The sequence below is a fragment of the Haliotis cracherodii genome, unplaced genomic scaffold (assembly GCF_022045235.1).
Source record: "Haliotis cracherodii isolate W230 unplaced genomic scaffold, xgHalCrac1.p SCAF_8, whole genome shotgun sequence".
Taxonomy (NCBI): domain Eukaryota; kingdom Metazoa; phylum Mollusca; class Gastropoda; order Lepetellida; family Haliotidae; genus Haliotis; species Haliotis cracherodii.
The window spans coordinates 30,069,145-30,089,203 of NW_027266341.1; the positions used below are offsets into that span (position 1 = coordinate 30,069,145).

The window sequence follows — 20,059 nt, forward strand, 5'->3', positions numbered from 1 at the left end:
GTTGTGAAATATCGAAACGGTCCATCCCGCAGGTATATTTCGTGGAAGCGATAGAAATTTTCCGCGTGTCATACAGGAATGTCTTTATGATTAAAGGGAAATACGCTGATGTCGAAACTTTGTTCATATTTGAATGCATGATTTAAGTTGGAATATGTTTCATGATTCGAGGACCAGATGTTTTGATTATATAGATATTTGAAAGTGTCCCTCTCATTTCCTCGCCGAAAATATTTCCTTTCCTTTATGTGTGTGTCTGTGTGTGTGTGTGTGTCCCCCTTGTGTCTGTGTCTGAGTGCGTATAGTCTCCCCCCCCCCCCCCCCCCCCCCCACCTCTCTCTCTCTCAAGAAGACCATACATTTGCATTTTACATAATTTGTATCTGAACAATAACAATAATAATGATGATGATGATGATGATGATGATGATAATAATAACAACAACAATAATAGTAATAGTAGTAGTAGTGGTGGAATAATTGTTGTTTTTTGTTGTTAATAAATAACAATAATGTAAAAAACAAATAAAGATAACAATGAATAAGCTACAGGTATATAGCTCCCTTTCCAGGCTGCTCACAGAGTGAGACGTGTCACAGATATATCTCGTCACGATATGGTTGAAATACTGCCGATGTCACGTTCAATATTAACTCACTTCCCAGTTATATCAGGTCAGATGACACTGCGATGTTGTGTGGATGTAAGTTATTCCAAGATCATTAAGGATCTTGTAAACAGGAGTGATTCTAATAAGCTTCATTAATCTCCGTTTCTTTCATTCTATGCGTGATATAATTGCCTGCTGTGTGAACTCGTGGGGATCCCAGGTCAGACACAGTCAGATACATATCTCCGTCACGTACACATGCATAACGGCAGGTTGTAAATATACATAGCAGAGTGTTTTTGTTTGGTGTTGTGTAACACCGCTCTCGGAAATATTTTAGTTTATGACAGCGGCTAGATATTGTTTTAATCAACAATTTTCAAGAGGCTGAAGCATAATTATTTCGCCAAGATATTTCGATAAAAAGACCTGACATATCTGTCCCGTAGTACAGACACACACACAGCAAAAAAAGTGTAGGTTTCCGTCTTCCGGAAACCTTCCAGATACCTTCCCATTTTGGATCCGGCCCGGATACCTTCCGGAAACCTTCCGGAAACCTTCCAAAAAAAATGTCAAAATTTGGGGGGTGCATTTTGTTCACTTAAGTGTGAAACACATAAAAAAATTAACTTGAAAATACCAAGCAATTTGAAGGTTGTTGAAGGCATCTGGAAGGTTTCCGGAAGGTTTCCGGAAGGTATCCGGAAGGTATCCGGATGCAAATTTTCTTCATGACTTGCTTCTGGTAAATAATGTTAGCCTGTGCATTACAGGTACCTGTTGTAATATTCTGTGTTATTTTAATGGTAAATATCCTCCTAAAACATTTTTGGAGAAGAAAATTGTTCAATTTCATATTTTGTCCTTTTCGGATGTTAATGGTATTTAATGAACAAACATCAGTTCTTGTATAATGATATCCTTAAATTTCATGTCCAGACTTCCAGTTTGTACTGAGAAAAAGAAAAAGTTACAGGAACCTGTTGTAATATTCTGTGTTATTTTAATGGTAAATATCCTCCTCAAACTGAGATATGTGGGCATGCATTGTTCACAAGTTGTTTTGCGACATGGGTCCAATGTGTGAAGCTTTTTGCTGGTGTCCGCCACCATGATATTGTTGCAATATTGCTAAAAGTGGCAAAACAGCATTCTCACTCACAAAAAAATGGAAAGTCATTGGCTATGTGCTTTGGCATTTGGCCCTGGTGAGATTAACAGATTAGTTTGGAACGGTATCAGTACTTGTTATATCGGGACAGTGTAGTTTCATGGGAATATAAAACAGAATACAATTGTCCCAAATTGGTGCATAAGACTAATGGCATCCATAGAAAACACCTAAATAAAGTACAGAAAAAATATCAATGTCATTTGTCTACTAAGGTGGAACTACAACTTTTGTTAAGTATTTATAGTAGGAAAACATTCAGGGCATTAGTACATTTCATATTTGTTCAGCACCTATGTTATGGCTGATCAGTATTATATATCTTTATGCTAATGAAGCAAAACAAATCATGTTTTTGGAAAAAAATATTATTTATTGATTATATGGCATTTCATAGGTACATATCACAAATTGAAATTTGATCAAGCAAGAAGAGGAACTAGCATAAAGTAACCAGTGGTGTTTGCAAGGCCTTACAGAACAGACGCTTCAATGCCATTTTCTAAATAAACAAATTAGTCAAATCTCAGAAGAATTTTATTGAAGAAAAATATCTAAAGTCAATTATGTTTCTGCAGTAAACCACAAAAGTCATTCAGATTTGTATGGTCAGCATCGGTGTACACAACCTGGACATAGTCACAGTGCTTTGGCATAAATTCATTCAGACTTCATTAGTGTCATAATAAAACCACCTACAGTCACACTGATGTGGCATTATTCATTCAGAATCATCACTTTCTGAGGTGAATCTGTTGGTTGTTATCAGGAGTACTGTTCATCTTCCGGCGAGTCCCTTGTCTGAATTGTGTGAGCAAGATCTTCTTAAATGTAGCTGGTGTGAGATTGTGAAATCCAGGTACCTGAAACATTTCATAACATCTTTAGAAACTTGTTAGTCAAAAGTTATGAAACACACACATATTTACAAATGTTTAAAGTTGTTTTCTCAAACAGTGAGGTATTGACAATTTATCTTGCAACTGATATTTAACCAATCTTTGAACATGTAAATAAGCCATTGCAAACAGTAAAGTGTTCAGAAAATACAAAAATGTATCCGGTCTTCTAAAACAATACCACAAGGTTCACCTGAATTTTGGTTGAGTGTTTGCATTACATCAAAATGTAAGGAAGGGTAAACAAGACTATGAAAAACTAAGTTACATAGGTTCTTATACATAAATACATAAATGCAACTATTCATAATTATCAAAACACATGTCATGTAAGTGATCTCAAAATACAACATAATGAGCGAGTGAGTTGGTATAGTTTCATGCAGCTTGTTAGCAATATTCCAGCTATGGGCTTCACACATTGTACCCATGTGGTGAATTGAACCCGGGTTTCAGAGACTGTTTCACCCACTAGGCTACCCTTGCACACCAAATACAAAAGAAAGTATATTAGGAATTCAGACAATAGATATTCTCACCAAATTCATTAATTCATTAATGGAAGCTATATTGAAATTCAAATTTTGACAAATTAGGATGAGACTGTAGAAGCATTTATCTAAGTTATTATGGATATTAAATATCTACCGTTAATTGGTAGTCCATCATAGACAGTGATAAGAAATTCAACTGAAAAGTACAACCTGAACCATCAACTAAAAACTATGTATATTACATTAAAGGGGCCGGTCATGTATTACCGGTATGTTCTCATTCATTTTTGACACAACCCTCCCTGAAAGAAAATGCAAAGCACTTTATATTTTATTGTCCATTTTGTCAAAAGTCTCCCCTAGAGACTCTCACATTTTAGGGTGACCCTCCCTGTTTGTTCTGATCTGAATTCAAATATTCATGACTCATTATCATATTTTATCATTCATCCTATCTTTTTTGAAAATTAACTAAATAAAGATTAACTATAACATGCAAATCTGCCAAAATATTGGCCTGGCAAAGTTTAAATTAATCATAATTACTGTTATAAAGTTTTGGATCCATCGTCTGTTTCTAAATACAGTGAAACCCAACTTTGACTTGTGTGGCATTGTTGAATCATCTACCCAATGTTCTTTATGCATTGATATGCATCTGCACAGAGTGGTCAAAGTCTGTGTCTGACACATAGTGTGCTACAAGGGAGACATCAGTTTGTGTCTAGCCAAACTGTCTGATAATCTCAAGGGCTGCCTTGGTAGCATCAAGGGATGTAGCTAATCCTAAATAAACATAAAACAAGTGACATCATCTCTTCTACAGAACACATGATCAAAGCCTGCCCCACCTTTGATGTTTATTACCTTGCTACTCTAAAAACAGCTAATTAGCAAAATGAACTCAATGTCAAATCATTGTGGACTAGGGATTAACAGGGCAATTAGTGTCGGGTGGGTATTAGTACTTGCAATTGTCTGTTAATTACTTAATTGAGTAGTGACGGCTTAGTCAGTTGTGCCTTTACAAATGTTATTCAACTTATCGAGTCAGTTTACTATGTACCATGCTTCTTGGGACCAAGGAAATGTATCTTGCTGGATAACAGTTTTTTTCTAATTTATCAGAGATCAGAAATAATAATAATGACGTTTTTGATGTGCATTTCTTTGTTGTGTTCACTAGGATGATGGTGATGGTGTTTGAATTATTAGACACTATTTATTCCAAAAGAGGAATAGGGTTGGTGAAGAGGCAAAGCTTATTTGAACAACATATATATTGATATACAGAAACTGTACAACAAACAGATTAACTGTATCTACAGTTGAAACTATCATGATGCAAATTTTCACTGAATCAAAGTCATATCTTTTCAAGACTCAGATCAGGTTGTAGTGATTGAAGGTCACATTAAACTTGCTAATTTCAAATCATTCATCCCACACTTATGATTTGGTTTGTTGTTTTATGCCGCACTCAAGCAATATTCCGGCTATATGTAAATAATCAAGTCTGGACCAGACAGTCCAGTGATTGACATCATGAGCATCGACCCACACAATTGGGATCAATGACATGCATCAACCAAGTCACCGAGCCTGATCGCAACCTGATGGCGTTAGTCAACTCTTTAGACGAGCATTGTCGCCCGTTACGGAAAGTATTGGGTTACAAATATCCCTTGTAAAACCTTTCAACATGTTCAAATGACACATCGAAAGGACATTGTGAAAAATTGCACCATGTTAGGATTCTTAAATACAGTTTCAGCTTGACATTGAGTACTTTAAACTTTAAAGTGAAAAATACATTCACAACAGTCGGTGAGTAAATTGGAGTAGGGGAATAATTTCGAAGGTAAACTTGTTTCAACGTTTAACAACTACATGCATTTGTGTTTGTATGAGACGATGTGTGTTTAATTCCATATATTTTACTTCAAAGCATGTTATCACAATAAATTGAGTCGGGTATCGGATAAGTTGGAGTAGAGGCTAATTTCTATTGTAAACCTGTTTTAACATTTCACAATTATTGGTCTTTGCAAGTTATCATTCCTAGTTTAAATTCATTTATTTTACCAAGGTAAAAAAAAAAATAAGGTGTCATTTTCGTCAAGTAATAATTGCCGTTTTCGCTTTCGGCGAGTATTTCGCCAGTCAGTGCTGTTTTGCTAAGGTGTCGTTTCAGCTATAACCCGCTTATTGCACATTATTAGTTTCAATTTATATTTATAATCATTTTAACCACTGTAATAAGTAAAAAAATGAAATAAAAGTATATAGAAAATAAACAAGCACTTGTTATAAAATGTGCATCCGCAGGCAATATTTATAAGATAATCCTGCATGTAGCTGTGGCCATCACACTGAAGATGCACTTCACTTCTTTTTCATATGTCCAAATTACAATGATTTAAGACAGAATATGTACTATTATGTTAAGGGATATGATCTAAATTCAATTCTATTAGGTAATCCTGAAAGGACGTCAAAAATAAACTTAGAAATTCTTAAATCAGTAGAAGACTACATTCAGCTATCCAATAGGTTTTGTGATTGTACATAGCATCTTAAATTTATAATACTATTCCTTGCCGTATATTGCAGTACACTATTACTACTAAAAATGCGACCTGACAGCGCCGACAACGTAGTTTCTATAATTAGAACATGTATATAATTGTATTCCTTGACTGTACTTTTGTCATATCATATTGTATTCTAATTCTGGAGCGGTATTCAAATAAGTTTTTGCTTGTTTACCCATCCAGTTCACATATAAATGTTTAAAACAATATTTAGTAAACAAATAATTTAAACTCATGCAACAACATAGCGTGTGAAGACGATAGACCACTGAAAAGAGCATATATATGCACATCCAATGACCCCTGACATCACAAGGCATTGTTTTGCCAGGGTGTCAGGCAACAGAATACTACGAATTACATCACAGGGTACTGTGACCTGTTTGAAAAGGTACTGTATTCTAAAGGTAGGCCCAAAATTCTAGACAATCCAGTGATTGATATTGTGAACATCAATCCACACTGTTAGATGGTCACTGTCAGATGCCATGAACCAGGTCACTGAGCCTGATCACCTGATCTATTAGGTTATCTCTTATGGGTGAGGCTAAAACGGCACCTCAGCAAAATGTCACTGATTTCTCCAACGAAAACAGCACCTTGATTTGGCAAAAAGGGCTACTAATTGTTGTCTGTTATCTGGAGAGACATGTTGATTCCTGGCCGAAATATATATAAATGAAATTTCTATAAAATTACTATTTATTTCCTACTTACTAAAATAAATATGACATATATAGTATACCTGCTGTCCAGTTTCTTGACATTTTCGCCAGACTCAGGTTCAGCTTGACATTGAGCTAATCTGAGTAAAGCTACTTAAAACTTCAAAGCATGTGATCTTTCAATGATAAGTTTAGTTGCACCTCCCAATCAGAATCATGAGTAAATTTGAGCAGAGGCTAATTTCTAATGTAAACTATTTTTAGGTGACTAACATTTAACAATTATTTGTGTTTGCAAGTTTAATTGCATTTATTTTACTTCAAAGAAATCAAAGCATATTATATTTTCACAATAAGTTTAGTTGCATCTCCAAATCAGAGTCGGCAAGTAGATGCTAGTTTTTAATGTAAACCTTTTTGAAAATTTCTCAGTTATTTGTGTTTACAAGTGACAATGCAAGTTTAATTTCATGTATTCGGGCATATTCAGACCCAAGGTAAAAAAAAATAACAAGGTGCTGTTTTCACCAGGCAATAGTAGGCGAGGTACTATTTCCCTTTATAGTTTTACCCTCTCTTACAACTAGCATAGGTTGATGGGGACCAATTCCAACCCGGAATCCCCAAATGAGTGGGTATGGTTTTACGCTGTTTTTAGCAATACCACAGCAAGGGACACCTGACATAGACTTCACACATTGTACCCATGACAAGAATCGAACCTTGGTCTTCAGCACTTCAACCACTATGCTACCCCACCGCCAAAATTCCCAACATGATAAAGTTGTTATCACGGTATTCTTCAACAAGTTCAAGTGAAAATATCCATACCTTTCAAATGTCTTATCTTCCACTTCACTATGTTCACTGTTGCAAAACTCCTGTCATTTAATTTGTTCTTGATTATTCACACCTGCAAAAGTAAGTTTAGTCGGTACGGTATGAACTAAAAAATGAGTCACTATAGAGTATCTAGATAAAGGAATACAAGTAAGCAAACATATTTCTACATCATATACATTAGCAAGGATTAACATAAATTAGGTAGATTGCTTATCCTACAAAAATTAAATCACACATTTACTAACATATATAACACAGAATAAGTGGCTTACAGAAGATAAATAACTTTAATACGTGATCAATATGATTAACATATTCCTTACCTGAATCAGAGACCATATAACAGTCTATGTATTATGGTCTCTGTCTGAATATGTCACATCTTCAGCTCCCTGCAATCGAGGTTGTGAAACATTTCTGCTGTAGGAATATTACATCCGCTGGGATATCCCTTGTCACACTGCCTGGCATGGTAGGCAAACGCATATTCCATACACCACATAGGTATACTTCCTAATACACACTGTCGAAATCCCCGCGGCTCCCAATATGGCCTGTATGAACTGTAATCGGCCAACCTCGTCTCCTTCCGTAACAGCTGCAGAAATGACCGCTCCATTCGTGACCAACTCGTGTTATTCCGGGACAAGCCGAATAGCAGGTTACGGAAAGGGGCGAGAGGTGACGAATGTGACCGCTCGTCATTCGTGACCAACTCGTGTTATTCCGGGACAAGCAAGTCTACCCATAATTCCCTGTATGGCCGAGGGCGCCATTTTGGAACACAATTGTAAACAAACACTCAAACCTCGTGTACTCGATGTACACCGTGATGCTTGATTGCGATATGCTTACCTCGTGTATGGATACATTGTTCTCAATCACCCGTAACTCGGAAATCCCGGTCGAAATCCACCTGAGCCATCCACAACGAGGACGTCAAGTATTTCGAAAACTCGATTGACAGCCGAAGGAAGGAAGAGCAGCTTGCAGATGCCAGGTATGTAGCAGGGCTTCGAGACATAATGTTCCATGATTTCTATACAGAGATCTTATGGAATGGATTGATTTAGATATTTTCCTGATCTCCATGTTACTACTGTAAACGTCAAGGGCCTTTTAGTTTTGTTGTTTTCGGAAACCCTTTGTTATTATTATGATCAAGTGTTTGTTGTGACATGGTATTTCTATTTGGGCTTGCATAAGAGCTACAGTTGCAGGACTTTTAAGGGTCGTGTCCTTATTCTCAACATAACGCTGGGATTTGATGATGAGGGTTAGTTACCAAGGGTATAAATCTGGCAAAGTGCATGTCAAACAAAACGTGGCATTCAATTCCAATCATGTGTTGCCACCTGAACCACCTGAAAGTGAGATATGGATTACAATGAATAATGACAGATTATCAATCTTTAACAAATTCACACTGAAACATTGAAAGGATAAAGACAAGTTAGTTGTTTTCTGTTTCAGCATGTTCAGGGTTTGTGGGGAGGTTCACAGACATCCTCAGGGAGGATACCAAGTATTGAGTGAGTATTTTTGTTTGTGATAAATACAAACTACATGTATTCATCATGGTATATTTCAATGTAATGTGAAACATCACACTCACAATAGTCCAGCTCTGTGATGACAGCCTGTAAATAATTGAACATGGACCAGGCAATCTAGTGATTGTTATTTTCAGCAAAGATCCATGCCCTCAGAGTATGATGACAACCTAGTCTGACCACTCAATTCATTAGTTGATTAGTGTTTGCAGCGGTAGAAACTAACACTTTCAGTCCACTAGTCCTAAAATGATAGCATATAGCAAAACCTTTAAAATGTCAAAATGACTAGTGCCAATTTCTAACCCTGGTGTTTGGATGTTGTGTTTGTGTGTGTATGTATGAGTGTATTTAGGTTGGTTTGTTGTTTAACGCCGCACTCAGCTGTATGATGGCGGTCTGTAAATAATCGAGTCTGGACCAGACAACCCAGTGATTCATATCATGAGCATCGAGCCACGGAATTTAGATCAATGACATGCATCAACCAAGTCAGAGTCTGACCACCCGATCCCGTTAGTCACCTTTTACGACAAGCACAATGGCCTTTTACGGCAAGCATGGGTTGCTGAAGACCTAGTCTACCCCGGAATCTTCACGGGTCGAGTGTATTTAACTTAAATCATGAATCCTATACTTGTTTCTCTGTGCTTTTACAATGTAACCCAAATTTTCTCGGGAATAATAAAGTATTCTCTTATTTATATCATTTCTGAACAAAGTGTCATATCAAGGTTAGATCTCTGTCAAAACAGTGCCATGGAAAAGCCAAACAAATAGCCTAGAAATAAAAGTAAATACTGCATTGCATTAATCTGCATTTCAAGAAAATGTGGCAATAATTCATGGAATGATATTCAACATGGTGAGGATCTCTCTGCATTGTCGAACAAGTTATTTCCTATGTAATGTATGTGTTGAATGACCCTGACTTTGTTGTCAAAATATTGTTTTAACATTTGTTAAATATGGGGATAAATGTCATCTCTGAATGTTTGACATGAATTATTATGATTAGGGTAGTTCTAAGTCGGAATCACAACCGGGGTCTTTTCATTTGAATCAAATGTACAACATGTACAGTTTGGACATTTCTGTGATGTGAATGCTACTTATGTTTGTAGAATGTCCGGATGAATAAAAGAGACAGTCATCCGTGCAGCATCAATGCAAAGAAAGACCATAGAAGAGCAACAGTGAGTGGTAAATATTTTGAAATTATTCTGTTTGGTTCATATGGTTATTTTGCAAATATGTCTTCAGTTTGTTCCTTATCGCTGTAGGCACGGATGTCCTATTATCTAAGGCACTACAATTTTCTGTGCAGAGTTGCATCTCTTGGGCTTAGCAGAAACCTATAGTCATGGGTTCAAATCCTGGTTCTCCCCGATTATGTTGCTAGGTTTGTCAGCATTATACACATACTCGTGGGATTCATCAAAGACCTGCATCACTTAGGACTTTCTTCCCACATCAAACTAACATGGGGTGATATATCTGGAATACTGTTCAAAGCAGTGTTAAAGCCAAATCATTTATTTAACACTGCATCCAGCAATAGTTTGGCTATGTGACAAGGATTGTGAATATATATTTTTCCATGTTGATGAGTTGAAACAATCACTAAATGACATCTCTTAAAAAGATTCCCAGCATTCCAAGCCTAATTAATAGATAAGGTTGTGATTGAGTAGGCTCATTGATCACATGTAATCATACCACAGTGATGTGGGATATTGTCCATAATAGTTATCATCGGTTTGTCTGGACCGAGTTCATAACATTAGTCACTGGTTTGTCTGGTTGAGATTTGAGATGTGATTATCTTAAATGTTTAGCATATAGACTCACATATGACAACTTAAGTGATTTTGCTGCCTTCTATCTGTAAGTACATGTGGCAACAATTCTTTTTGATTGCTAAAATCCTTTTACATAATGCTGCAGAAACTGAAGTCCTGCTTGAGATCCCTGGATGAGTACTCCAGGTTGACAGTCTGGAAGGACCAGACAAGGGAGTCCTAAACAGAGGCTGCACCCCTTCAGATATCAGAGGTGATTTGCAGACAGCGACGATGAGGGTCCTGTTATTTCAATGGAGGCCGACCGAGAAATAGTATGCCAAATGGTACTGGGACACACAAAGGCTGGTCTGGCTAATGTGAGAAGACCAACCAATGCCAAGCTGGAGTGGAATTCTTCCAGGACATTCAGGAAATTCTTGTAAACACTTGAAAGGAATGATAAATGGGACTTATTGTCTTTAAATGTGGACCCAAACACCAAATGGAAAGTTCACAATTCTACTAACACAATGCAGCAGAGATAGAGTCTAACTGGTATCCCCTCATCCTGGTTCCTGTTCATCCATGGCAATATAGAAAGAAAAGGAGGATTGAGGGAAAGTAAGTCATCTGAACTGGTGAACATAATCCGTAGGTACTGTCAAGCGAACAGTTATCACACTCTGTTATGAGTATTGAAGAATAGGATGAAATTGCATACTGCATCAGGAACCATCATGTGAACACTGTTCAATGTGCGATATACTATAGGCATATGAATAAAAGAAATTGATAATTTGATTGTTGCTTATGTTTCATTTGCCAGCTGTGTAAATGGGGATGTTTCATGATTTTGCCTCAGTTTAATAGCCACACTTATCTTATGAAACCATGCATTGCTTGGGCATCTCAAGATAAATAACACATGTTTCCTTTGCTCTGAAAATGTCTGATGACACATTGATCTGTTATGTCAAAGGTTAAAGTCACAACCAGACAAAAAGTTTGTTTGTGGTCTAACTCTTCCTTTGGGCAGGGGTCGAAGTTGGAAAAAGGTCGTGTGTGATCTATATATACTACATTTTCCCTTAAATTGCCTTTTCTACAGAACTCTTAGTAACTCGTATACATATACTGGTTACATTACTTCCATATTTTGGTCAATGATATGTTGAATTCTACCAAAGGACTGCATATTTGGTTTATGTGCTGGATAGCTCTTTGAAATGTTTTTGAAATATTTATCACTGATATTGAAGGTCAAATTCACACTCAGAAGTGATAACTCATGAGGGGTTGAAGTGTAAGATCAAGGAAACAGTGAAGGGGTCATTCATAAAGTATTTCTGCAATTATAACTAAAATGCCTATTTCTGGAGATATTTGTGAAGTATTAAGCACATCGTTGTTATATTATTTGAATACACATATATGTGCAGTGGTTACAACTCCAGTGTCAAATTAACTGTCAATCCCTTTTAATAAAATAATTCACAGTAACTGAGGAAGAGCTTACTGTAGTACCATAAAACTAGGGTGAGGCAAATGTCAATGAAGTTAGTATTTTGGATATAACAAGTACATGTACCGTTACAAATAGTCTTATTATCATCTCACTAGGACCAAAGGCCCAAGTGAGCACATTGTCAATGACTTTTTCTTTTTCTCAGTACAAACTGGAAGTCTGGACATGAAATTTAAGGATATCATTATACAAGAACTGATGTTTGTTTATTAAATACCATTAACATCCGAAAAGGACAAAATATGAAATTGAACAATTTTCTTCTCCAAAAATGTTTTAGGAGGATATTTACCATTAAAACAACACAGAATATTACAACAGGTACCTGTAATGCACAGGCTAACATTATTTACCAGAAGCAAGTCATGAAGAAAATTTGCATCCGGATACCTTCCGGATACCTTCCGGAAACCTTCCGGAAACCTTCCAGATGCCTTCAACAACCTTCAAATTGCTTGGTATTTTCAAGTTAATTTTTTTATGTGTTTCACTCTTAAGTGAACAAAATGCACCCCCCAAATTTTGACATTTTTTTTGGAAGGTTTCCGGAAGGTTTCCGGAAGGTATCCGGGCCGGATCCAAAATGGGAAGGTATCCGGAAGGTTTCCGGAAGGTTTCCGGAAGACGGAAACCTACACTTTTTTTGCTGTGACATATCTCTGTCACGTCATACATACATACATATCTCTGTCATGTCATACAGACGCACATTTGTTCACTTCATTCGGATCGATACACGTCATACGTATTTGTCACTTCATACATGCACACGTATCTCTGTTACGTCATACAGACACACGTATCTGTCACGTCGTACAGACCCGTATCTATCACGTCGTACCAGACACACGTATCTGTCACGTCATAAAGACACTTGTATCTGTCACTTCATCCAGACACACTTATCTGTCACGTAATGCAGACACACTTATCTGTCACGTCATACAGACATACGTATTTGTCACTTCATACATGCACATGTATCTCTGTTACGTCATACAGACACGAGTATCTGTCACTTCATACAGGCACACGTATCTGTCACTTCATACAGGCACACGTATCTGTCACGTCATCAAGACACACGTATCTGTCACTTTATACAGACACACGTATCTGTCACTTCATAAAGACACACGTATCTGTCACGTCATGAAGACACACGTATCTGTCACTTCATAAAGACACACGTATCTGTCACGTCATCAAGACACACGTATCTGTCACGTCATGAAGACACACGTATCTGTCACTTCATAAAGACACACGTATCTGTCACGTCATCAAGACACACGTATCTGTCACTTCATGAAGACACACGTATCTGTCACTTCATAAAGACACACGTATCTGACACGTCATAAAGACACACTTATCTGTCACGTCATCAAGACACACGTATCTGTCACGTCATGAAGACAAATGTAACCGTCACTTTATACAGGCACACGTATATGTCACTTCATGAAGACACACGTATCTGTCACTTCATAAAGACACACGTATCTGTCACGTCATGAAGACACACGTATCTGTCACGTCATGAAGACACACGTATCTGTCACTTCATGAAGACACACGTATCTGTCACTTCATAAAGACACACGTATCTGTCACTTCATACAGGCACACGTATCTGTCACTTTATACAGACACACGTATCTGTCACTTTATACAGACACACGTATCTGTCACTTCATAAAGACACACGTATCTGTCACGTCATGAAGACACACGTATCTGTCACTTCATGCAGGCACACGTATCTGTCACTTCATACAGGCAAACGTATCTGTCACGTAATGCAGACACACTTATCTGTCACGTCATACAGACACACGTATCTGTCACTTCATGCAGGCACACGTATCTGTCACTCCATACAGGCACACGTATCTGTCACGTAATGCAGACACACGTATCTGTCACGTCATAAAGACACACGTATCTGACACTTTATACAGGCACACGTATCTGTCACTTCATACAGGCAAACGTATCTGTCACGTCATGAAGACACACGTATCTGTCACTTCATAAAGACACACGTATCTGTCACGTCATGAAGACACACGTATCTGTCACGTCATGAAGACACACGTATCTGTCACGTCATAAAGACACACTTATCTGTCACGTCATAAAGACACACGTATCTGTCACGTCATGAGGACACACGTGTCTGTCACTTCATAAAGACACACGTGTCTGTCACTTCATAGAGATACACGTATCTGTCACTTCATGAAGACACACGTATCTGTCACGTCATGAAGACACACGTATCTGTCACTTCATGAAGACACACGTATCTGTCACTTCATAAAGACACACGTATCTGACACGTCATAAAGACACACTTATCTGTCACGTCATCAAGACACACGTATCTGTCACGTCATGAAGACAAACGTAACCGTCACTTTCTACAGGCACACGTATATGTCACTTCATGAAGACACACGTATCTGTCACTTCATAAAGACACACGTATCTGTCACGTCATGAAGACACACGTATCTGTCACGTCATGAAGACACACGTATCTGTCACTTCATGAAGACACACGTATCTGTCACTTCATAAAGACACACGTATCTGTCACTTTATAAATACACACGTATCTGTCACTTCATACAGGCACACGTATCTGTCACTTTATACAGACACACGTATCTGTCACTTTATACAGACACACGTATCTGTCACTTCATAAAGACACACGTGTCTGTCACTTCATAAAGACACACGTGTCTGTCACTTCATAGAGACACACGTATCTGTCACGTCGTACAGACCCGTATCTATCACGTCGTACCAGACACACGTATCTGTCACGTCATAAAGACACACGTATCTGTCACTTCATCCAGACTCACGTATCTGTCACGTAATGCAGAGACACGTATCTGTCACGTAATCCAGACACACGTATCTGTCACGTAATGCAGACACACGTATCTGTCACTTCAAACAGGCAAACGTATCTGTCACGTCGTACCCAACCGTATCTATCACGTCGTACCAGACAAACGTATCTGTCACGTCATACAGGCACACGTATCTCTGTAACGTCATACAGACACACGTATCGGTTAGGTCGTACAGACCCGTATCTATCACATCGTACCAGACACACGTATCTGTCACTTCATTCAGACACACGTATCTGTCACGTCGTACAGTGAGTGAGTGAGTGAGTGAGTGAGTGAGTTGGGTTTAACGCCGCTTATAACTGTATTCCAGTTATATCAAGGCGTGCCAGCTTCAAGTGGGAGGAAAGCCCGAAGTGCTCTCAGAGAAACTCACAAGCACGGGTGTGGTGCTGACAAACCTAGAAACATAATGGGGGCGAACCCACAATCATAGGCCCAAGGGACGCAACTCTGCACAGCGAATAGCGGCGCCTTAGACGACTGGGCCAGCCGTGCCCCCACGTCGTACAAACACACGTATCTGTCAAGTCATACAGACTTACGTATCTGTCATGTCGTACCGAAACACATATCTGTCACGTATTACAGGCCATACAGACACGCGTATCTGTCACACCGTACAGGTATATGTCTGTCACGTCATACAGACACGCGTATCTGTCACGTCATACAGGTATACGTGTGTCACGTCATGCAGACACACGTATCTGTCGCGTCATATAGGTATACGTTTGTCACGTCATGCAGACACACGTATCTGTCGCGTCATACAGGTATACGTCTGTCACGTCATGCAGACACACGTATCTGTCGCGTCATACAGGTATACGTCTGTCACGTCATACAGACACGCGTATCTGTCGCGTCATACAGGTTTACGTCTGTCACGTCATGCAGACACACGTATCTGTCGCGGCATACAGGTATACGTCTGTCACGTCATGCAGACACACGTATCTGTCGCGTCATACAGGTATACGTCTGTCACGTCATGCAGACACACGTATCTGTCGCGTCATACAGGTATACGTCTGTCACGTTATGCAGACACACGTATCTGTCGCGTCATACAGGTTTACGTCTGTCACGTCATGCAGACACACGTATCTGTCGCGTCATACAGGTATACGTCTGTCACGTTATGCAGACACACGTATTTGTCGCGTCATACAGGTATACGTCTGTCACGTTATGCAGACACACGTATCTGTCACGCCGTAGACACACGTATCTGTCACGTCTTACAGACACGTATCTCTGTCATGTCATACAAACACGCGTATCTGTCGCGTCATACAGGTATACGTCTGTCACGTCATGCAGACACGCGTATCTGTCGCGTCATACAGGTATACGTCTGTCACGTCATGCAGACACACGTATCTGTCACGTCTTACAGACACGTATCTCTGTCATGTCATACAGACACGCGTATCTGTCGCGTCATACAGGTACACATCGCTGTCACGTCATGCAGAGACACGTGTCTGTCACGTCATACAGACGCACGTATCTATGTCACGTCATGCATACACACGTGTCTGTCGCGTCCTGCAGAGACACGTATCTGCCACGTCATATAGACACACGCATCTGTCTGGATCCATGGCTTAGACATGTGTCTTCCTCAAGTTCGGCAATGGTAATACGTCCATCGGACAGTACAAGTTTTTCTATCTCCTTCATCGTTGGAAGTTGAGTGATGTCCAGACCTAGGGTCATCATCAAGGCTTGTTCTCCCAGCGTTAAACATGGCTGCCCAACGTTTAACAGTGGAATAGCTAGGGCACATAGGCTTGTGACATGCGGTCACGAATGTCTTCGGGAGTTCTTTTCTCAGAAGTAAAAAACTTGATGACTTCTCGGTACTCGTTCTTTTCCATTTACGTGTCCATTTGGACCCCTTTCACCTTCAACTGGCTGTCACTAATATACAAACGGACTCAGCAGACCAAATACACTTGCAATGGACTACTCAAACAATGTACTACATTGACTAGTTCACTTTGTTATGGCCCAGAGTTGAAAGTTTGTCAGGCTTAGAACATCCTGACCAGCCCTCGGAGGCCTTCATCAACCCATAGTCGACTGTTATGTTTGGTCCAGACTATGGTCCAGATTATTTGCAGACCGCCGTCATATAGCTGGAATGAGTGCGGCGTTGAACAACAAGCAAAGAAAGTATTATTCAAATGTATTTTGCATAAATACTGTCCACAAAAGTATCAACAAATATTTAACGAGTAACTTTATTTCCACAATGTTTCTAAATTTGCAAGAATGAATGCACTGTTGTACAACATTGTTGCAATACATAACAGTAAAGTGTCAACTCTGAACCTTACTACCTTCAAAGTAGAATCCTTTTCCTTATACAATACAATCATTTCAGTAGTTTAAAAAACACACATTAAAATCCTGTTGATATGAATAAACCGTTATGGCATAAGGAAAACCTACATGAAACAACAATACCCAATATATTACCTATTGAACCAGAATCAGAATGACTGAGTAAGGAACAAACAAACAAACAAACAAACACACTGTAGCCATATTACCCATGCTTTCATACCCACATGGCCAAACACGTGACAGTGTGATGTCATCTGCCACCTGAAGCCTCAAGGGTATTGTTTGATTGTTATGCTGATACAACGTTAGGACGGAAAAGTCGCACATATTCAAATGGCTTTTAAAAGAGGAAAAAACGCACGCACACACACAGAGTATACATTATTTACCTATGCATGGATTGCTGGGAGTTAGATTTATTTTTAAGTGACTCACCTTGATGAATGACAATAGAATATTGACGTAAATAACACCGATCGATGTTAGAATCTGTTTAACTTGATATGTTTGTTTGTTTGTTGTTTTGCTGCAACCAGTCACCAGTAAGATGACCAGCTCGTTATGTCCGGGATTTACACACTAATCATTTTTATAATGTTTGTTTGTTGTTTAACGCCGCACTCAGCAATATTCCAGCTATATGACGGCGGTCTGTGAATAATCGAGTCTGAACCAGACAATCCAGTGATTGACATCATGAACATCGACCCATCGAATCTCAGATCTGATTTGATTATGACCCTTGGGGCCGTCGCTCGTGGGTTTCACCCTGTGATCAACGTCGTTGATGATGTTAAGAGATCACGTCGTGACATGAATAAAATACAAATCAGCCTAACCCAAACCTACTCATTCAAGGCGACTATGCTTGTCGTAAGAGGCGACTAACGTAATCGGGTGGTCAGGCTCGCTGGCTTGGTTGATGCATGTCATCGTATTCCAATTGCGTGGATTGATGCTCATGATGTAAATCACTGGATTGTCTGGCCCAGATTATTTACAGACCGCCGTCATGTAGCTGGAATATTGCTGAGTGTGGCGTTAAACAACAAAGAATGAAAATTTAGAATGACAAACATAGGTGGTGTGGTAAAATACTGGTTAAAGTTTTACTTCTCGACGCCGTGCACGTGAATATCCCGTTCCTTGCGTGGCGCACCGTGATATAGCTGCAATGTTGCAAAAGGCTTGAGGAAGTCAAGACAAAGGACAGGATGACGAACGGAACTGTTAACCGATGGGTCATAGAAACAGGAAATAAGAGATGCGTAATTAATTGGGCATATATATATGTGTCAACTTCAAAGATTCCGGCGGATCGCCTTTGCGGAAACAGATTTTATCAAAACATCCCAACGGGAATATTGCTGAGTGCGATGTGAAGCAACTTTCGGTTACTCATCTGAACTCTCTTATATATGCAAGTGCATAGTTTTCATTATAATAATGGACCCGTGAAGATCCGGGGTAGAAAAGGTCTTCAGCAACCCATGCTTACCGTAAAAGGCGACTAACAGGATCGGGTGGTCAGGCTCGCTGACTTAGTTGATGCATGTCATCGTATCCCAATTGCGTAGACCGATGCTCATGATATCAATCACTGGATTGTCTGGCCCAGACTCGATTATTTACAGACCGCCGTCATATAGCTGGAATATTGCTGAGTGTGGCGTTAAACAACAAACAAACATTAGAATAATGATTAGTGTGTAAATCCCGGACACAACGAGCTGGTCATCTTACTGGTGACTGGTTGCAGCAGAACCAGATTGTAATACTGACCAAGTATATGCGGCATAGGATAAGTATTCGTGGTTCTGGTATATGCATTTGCCAGTGTGAGTTAAAATAATACACGGACACTCAAAAGTAATACTTCGCAGAAATACACGTATTCTCAAACAAAGGTAACATTGTTTGTTAGGCAGTTCTTAGAATTTGGCGGTTGACAAAGTAGACAATGGTTTTGGATAACAACCTCTTTCTTATAATTGGATTTTGTATCAAGATTAGGTATATTTCACCGAGAGCTACAAAACCAGATTTTTTAATTTTATTTTGCAGCCTGAAATCTTTAAAGACAGACACCTCGCAACAATTTCATTTTTGTGGTATTTTTTTTCCAACCGCCTGAAGCATAATTATCGTTTTCAAGAATTTTAGGAGACACTAATTTTTTTCGAAAAAATCCCAGCACCTCCCACCACCTCCCCCAGATTAAAAAAAAAATGATCAGTCTCTCTCACTAAGCTACAAATACCCCTGTGTATTGTTCTGTTTGTGTGAACGCTCAATGACCCAAAGGTGTAGATTATAACATTGACTGTAACTGTCGACAACCCCGTGTAGGCGAAACATCAACACCGGAATCAAAGAGCACAACTTTTTAACCATCTAGGATCATATCATCAATTGGGAATACATCCAAATCACCTCCAACAAAAATGTACAAATGTTCGCTCACATAATTAGTTAAGCCGCTTTGCCTATGGGTTGGATTTTGATTAATTGTTTGGGTTAGTTTTATGTTTAGCGGGCTTCATTTAAGTTGTAAAGGGATGTAACTCTTTTTTGTTAGTATCGCTATGTGCAAGTGAGCGGGGGACAGTGGAGGTTATAAAACGGT

The 20,059-nt window shown here is 39.0% G+C and overlaps 2 long non-coding RNA genes across 3 annotated transcripts; one reads left to right on the forward strand and one right to left on the reverse strand.

The window, feature by feature from the left end:
* Nucleotides 1-2,167: 2,167 nt before the first annotated feature.
* Nucleotides 2,168-7,865, reverse strand: LOC139450531 (uncharacterized). Its single transcript, XR_011652234.1, has 3 exons — nucleotides 7,604-7,865; nucleotides 7,269-7,350; nucleotides 2,168-2,648 (listed from the first exon to the last, which is right to left on the reverse strand). It is a non-coding gene; the product is annotated as an uncharacterized lncRNA (long non-coding RNA).
* Nucleotides 7,866-8,020: 155 nt separating this feature from the next.
* Nucleotides 8,021-11,450, forward strand: LOC139450391 (uncharacterized). 2 transcript variants are annotated; one of them, XR_011652224.1, is made up of 4 exons: nucleotides 8,021-8,280; nucleotides 8,754-8,812; nucleotides 9,958-10,036; nucleotides 10,781-11,450. It is a non-coding gene; the product is annotated as an uncharacterized lncRNA (long non-coding RNA). The 2 variants fall into 2 exon arrangements; XR_011652223.1 differs by having other exon boundaries at nucleotides 8,021-8,812; nucleotides 10,781-11,449.
* The last annotated feature ends 8,609 nt before the right edge of the window (nucleotides 11,451-20,059 follow it).